The sequence below is a fragment of the Lampetra planeri genome, chromosome 16, assembly GCF_965212315.1.
Source record: "Lampetra planeri chromosome 16, kcLamPlan1.2.h2, whole genome shotgun sequence".
Lineage (NCBI taxonomy): Eukaryota > Metazoa > Chordata > Hyperoartia > Petromyzontiformes > Petromyzontidae > Lampetra > Lampetra planeri.
In genome coordinates, this window is record NC_136122.1 from 9,746,521 (window position 1) to 9,752,613 (window position 6,093).

A 6,093-nucleotide genomic window follows, 5' to 3' on the forward strand; every position below is an offset into this window, starting at 1 on the left:
ATATTTTCAGATCGCTACAATTGCAAATGACATTGCACTTTTGACTATTGTTCCAATATGCCGACTTTACAAACAACTTTTGCTATTATAATTTAAATTGACAAAGAAAGAACGAAGTGCGTATTCTTTGTGTCCATTATTGTATTGCTCGTGGTCTCTAAAAGAGTTGTAAAACATCGTTTGAATATTTGATGTTAAAATGTAGAGATCCGGTTTCTTTTTCTTCCTCTGACTATGGCATTACAGAATTAAGAAAACTTGGGTCAATTGCCAAAATTTTACAACACAAGTTTAATCTTGTATAGAGGGGTCATTGGAGTTATAAGTTGGCTCTTGAATTTAGTCGGATTCGTTGGCAGTGTTTATGAATATATGTAACCCCTAGACAATCGAGTTTATTTTTTTGTGGCCGGTAATATTGGCGGTAAAATACCTTCAGGCTATCTGTCTCTCCTACTGTCAAAGCAACTTCTGCAAACTGTGTTTATGCTGCATCTATAAAAATGCGCTCCGCCTCTATTCATCTCTGCAACTAAAATTGTAATGTCAGCTCTGTGTATCCACTTCGTCAATCAACTGCTGGATGAAGGCCTCCCGTGCCTTTCTAAGTCGTAGCGGTTGTTTGACCATACTTCACCACGATGGTCAATGCAAATTGCTGAAGAGGGGGGGGGGGGTGGAGAGTCCCAGGGTGGGTTCAGATATATCAACTCGTGGCCGGCAATCGACCTGGGATCGCGGGGGTTCACAGCGCAGCTGCGCGTTCACCACTGCGCCACCACGTGACCAGCAAACACGTGTTGCTGTCCAGGGCACGCAAACAATGCCTCATTGTTACGCACCATTGACGATGCCCCCAAACCCAGGATGGCCAGCGGCAAACTCATTACATTGATCCACAGCCCCTCGCCGTACAATCACTCCACGCACGGGAGCTGAATGTTCTCGTTTCTGATTTTGCCAGCAAAATTGACGCCACTTATCGCAATTATCCTCCCCCTCCCCCTCCGTACGCACAATGCAAATGACGGTATTTGAGATGCGCACGCGGTCGGCCGCGGCGCGTTCGCGTCAAAACACAAAACAAACCCACGAGGCTATTGTTTGTCACTCGTGGCAATCTCTTAAGTGACTCACGCCACATGGGGGTGGCGTTGTTAAAACAGCACAAAAGGGTTGACAGTGTCATGGCACTAAAATGCGGTGACGCCAAAAAAACAAATGAAGAGTCGATCCGAGTAAATTGAGCGCTTGCGTAGTGTTGACCTTTAGCTACAAAAAAAAAACAACAACCTTACCGTCGTACTGATAATGCATTAAGTTTAAAAAGTATGAAATATGTGACAAAAAGGTGACGTTGTTTTAGATGGTTTGATGATGTTGCATATAGACAGCTGATGGGTTGTGGGAACCAGGGTCGGATTCAGTTTTATGGGAGCCTACATATGTTATAGTTTTGGGGACCGTTTGTAAATCAAAATTCTCTTACTGCCAAATAATCCATCGTCATTCACCTTAGTTATTTCACTTATTTCATTTACATGACATGTGAATTGTAAATCTAATTTGAAGCTTAAACAAAACTATATTCACACTTGAACAAGTCTATGTACTACTATTACTATGTTTATTCTACCAGGTTAGGCCCACTGAGCTACATAGCTCTTTTTCAGAAGCGACCTGGCCACAAATAATATCTTAACGAAGTGGCTTATCACGTGGACATTTATAGCAGCCAAATACTCGAAACGCGCGTTTCTAAACGTGAAGGGGAAAACCGGAAGACCCGGAGAAAAATCCACACGATCACAGGGGGAACATGCAAACTCCAAATATATCCAACCCACGACCTCTTGTATATCAAGCGAGGGAGTTAACATCTCGTCACCGACACCCCTAACTGGAAGTAATGCAAATTAATGACGTGCCTTTAATTGTAAAATTACCTACAGGGCGTATCACTGCAAAAATGTAAATGCGATTTTGTGGGGGTTATAAAATCCAAGGCCCTGGACTGCACCCCCTAAACTCCTAAATCATCTCCGTGAACTTGGCCCATGTTTGACTTCAGCTAAAATCTTAAACTCAAAATAGCACCGCATTTGGATTGACGTTAGAATGCCCTGTAACATCGTGCCCTTAATATAAAACTGATGCGCAAACGCATAGAAACGAGGATCTACGTGGAATTCATGTATGCGATGTAAAACACAAATGTACAAGTGTAAATTCGTTTTATACAGTATTCCAATGCAGTAGATGAAGTATACTGGACATATGATTTAAAATGGAATGATCTTCTTGGTTCTTTCGGTAAAGTCACGTAGAATGGAAAAACATTTTTTATTATGTTTTATTTTTATTATTTTATTATTTCCATTCTACGTGACTTTACCGAAAGAACCAAGAAGATGAATCCCTGCAGTCACGAAAGCTTTAAATCGAAATAAAATGGAATGGCTAGATGGTTTGATAGATGGGTGAATAGACCGATAAGCAGTTGGATTGATGAATGGATATGCAGTTTGATGGATGTATGGATGATCAATATATGAATCGATGCATGAATGAATAGTCAGTTCGATCGATAGATGCATGCATGAATATGTGTATGGATGAATACGTAAATGGCTTGAGACGGATGGGTTGTTTGATATCGATGGTTGTATAGACGGATAGATAAACTTTCACGGATGGATGGACAAATATGTATTTTAGTTAGATAAATTGGGTGAATATGGATGCAAATATAGATAATTTAAGGTGCATGCATGGATGGATACATATTTTCATATATCGAAGGGCAGATAGTGGATTTGATGGATGGATAGATATATGGATATATTGATGGATATTTAGTAACATATATATTCAAGGATGGATGGTTTTATAAATGGATAGATGCATGCTTTGATAGTGTCTGACGGGTAGTCAACGCAACTATCCGCATATATCTAACACACATTAATTTCACCTTATACGGTGCCCTTTATGAGCTCGTTGGCTTCGGGGGCTAACACCATTGTGAAGACCCCCCCCTATAAGTAATAAATTACATTCATTATTTCCCCCCCGCCCCCCAACACCTGTGACCAACGCAGGCGTTTCCCAGTCGTGATGAACCCGGGGTATTGTCCCGATTAAAACGGAATGCAAACAATTGATCAACGACGTGAGCTTTAGCGAGCACCAATTACGCCCCCCCTGCCCCCCCTACCCCCCCCCCCCGTCTCGCTTTAAAGGGGACCGTGAACTCCACGCGCATTTGTAACCTGCGTGGATTGTCTCGTTCAATCGCTTGGGCCTATTGTGCGCAACCGTCGACCTTCTCTTGAACGCGCCACCACCGAAATAGCGTTTCGCGAAGGATCGGCACAAAGGGTGCGTGGAATTCGCGCAAGCGAGAACGTCTTCTGAGCAGAGAGAAACGACAGTTCTGCCACTGGACGTTGTGCCAGACCGCAACGCGTCCTGCTGTGTTACGCAAAATCGAGAAGAGATGGATTTTGCCAATGTCCTATTGGGCCGTCCATAAATGACGTCACGCGATTTTGGACGATTTTTGACCACCCCCCCTCGTCACACGGCGTCACAAAAAGTCAGACCCCCCCTCAAATATGACGTCAAAAAGCTCTGCCCCCCCCCCCCCCCAAAATTAAAACATGCTTCAAATCGCTTTAAACTATTGTCATTGTAGTGCGTATTTAATGTGGCGCTGCACTCTGATGTTGTAGGAGAAAACATTTATTAAAAAGTCTATTTAATTAAGTAGAACGTGTCGTCTATAGTTATTTAAAGTTGCGCATTTTGATGTGACGTCACATTTCTAACCCCCCCCCCTCGTCACACATCGTCACAAATGTCTGACCCCCCCCCCCCCCTCGATGCGTCACGTCATTTGTGGACGGCCCCTATACCCGTAACATTCATATGACCGCAGCTTCTAAGGCTATGACGGTAAAACCTTGCGATGTCTCTCCTCGGTTACGAACATCAACATTTCTCATCCAGAACGTGGGAATTGCAACTCGTGGGCGCGTCTTGAATCGCAACATTTAATCCCTCTTATGGTTACGTGGGCACAGCGCTTACGTTCTTGAATGGTAATGACAAGGTGGTTTTTGAGTAAGTGTGTAAGAGCTATTAACCGACCAACTTCCTCTCTACAAGTCGATGGATTATCGAGATTCTCGGCTGCGATTCAAATGACGAAATGTGTCCATTTTGTCGAATTTCTATTGGGTCTTTTGCAATAATTAAATACAATTATTTCCCAATCTCATTTGTGAAGTTCTGTCTGCTCTGTTAGCCTAAATGTAAGATTGTCATATGCTTTACATGTAATTTGTATAAATAATGACTATTTGATTCTGAAAGCATGCATCATGAGTGTACCAATCGATTTAAATGTAGAAACCGATGCACCGTTACATGCAGTGGACTGCACATTGACTTGTATGATTGTTTTTTGCAAAATTAAATAATGGGGTGGAGAAGTGGCTCAGGTGACTAGAGCATTGCACTATGAACCTTGTAACCTGAGTTTGATTCCTGGCCATGGCCATCGAACAAAGACGGTCACCGCATCGCACGCTTTCAGATGCGGCCGTCTGGAACGCTCTTTTTCCGATATTAGGAAGCCATTGGGGCTTTACACTTTTAAATAATCTAGATTGAAAACCAATTTCTTTAGAACTGCTTTTGGTGTATAGTTGTTGTCCTTCCCCGGCACTTCCGAATATCACGGTTGGCTACGTACGGTGCGAAAGAAGTTCAACATACATACAAACATCAGTGGCGAGCGATATCGGAACCGGTCCTGGGCTCCCCCCACCCCGCCCCGTACCTTCACTAACCCACACTGTGCAGCATGGTAAAGTATGGTCAAATGACCCCCACTCCTGGCATGGTGTGGCGATATCTTTATTTAGTCGTGGATTGAGAAAAATGTGCTGAGTAAAACATACACAAACTTGATACAAACTTGGCACATTATATCTATTAATGTTGAACTTCTTTCGCGTCGTATGCAGCCTATTGTGTTAATCAGGGGTGGGGGGAAGGACAACAAACTAATCACGAAAATCAATTCTAAAAGAAATTGGGTTTAAAGTTCTAAAGAAACGAGTTACGGACTCACAGAATTGAGCAATCAAAATTTTACGATGAACTTGATAAACATTTTATTTTATTCATAAACGAGCACATTGCTCAAAGGCATAACACTGTAGGTAATAGTCCTAATGTCCCGAGATCAACCTCCTCATCAGATACGTTTCACAAAATCACTGCATAGTCGCCACTAAAACATATAAAATACCATCATTATTATTATTCATATTCTTCCAAAAAAAAATCACAACTTGCACACAGGCTGCTGAACTTGCCTTCTCTTGCATAGCGACGCATATTTGTCCACGCTTACCAACATTCCCCGCTCAGATTCGCGCGAACAACGCAACAACACCCTTGGCGTGGGATACCCTTGGCGACGACTCATCCTCTGACGTGCGATTCGGTCATCGGGTAGAGGAGCCACTCACGAAATAATGAAACGACACCGACCCACCCACCCCCCCAAAAAAAAACATAATCCCACTGAGATCTCAGAAGACAAACGAGGTCGCGTGGGGATGTCCCCTCCCGGTTTTTTTCTCGACCATAAATACTGAGCTCCCCACCACCCACAGGCTCGCGAAACACTCGGCTAGCCTTGCAACAAGAAGGAGGCGGGCACGCAGACATTGCAAACTGTGCCACGAATCCCTTGCACGTCAACATTCGGGCTGCCGGTGTGCATACGGTCACAAATCGGTGTGCTTCCGAACGCGGAATTGTCATCGTCGTGGCCTCGAAGAACAAGCCGGGAAGTCATGGGGCCCGTGAAGTTTCTCGTATTCGTGTTCACTCTTTATTTTAGTCTCAGGTAAGTTGGCCTCTTTGTTCACACTGCCACTGCTGTGATTGGTGTAACTTGCACACATCAGTTTTGTGAAAATAATCTGTGGTTATTTCCCATTGTATGTTGTACTATTACTGTATGTTTTAGTGTAATGACTGATGTCTGTTATTGAACTATTTTTAATTTCCCCA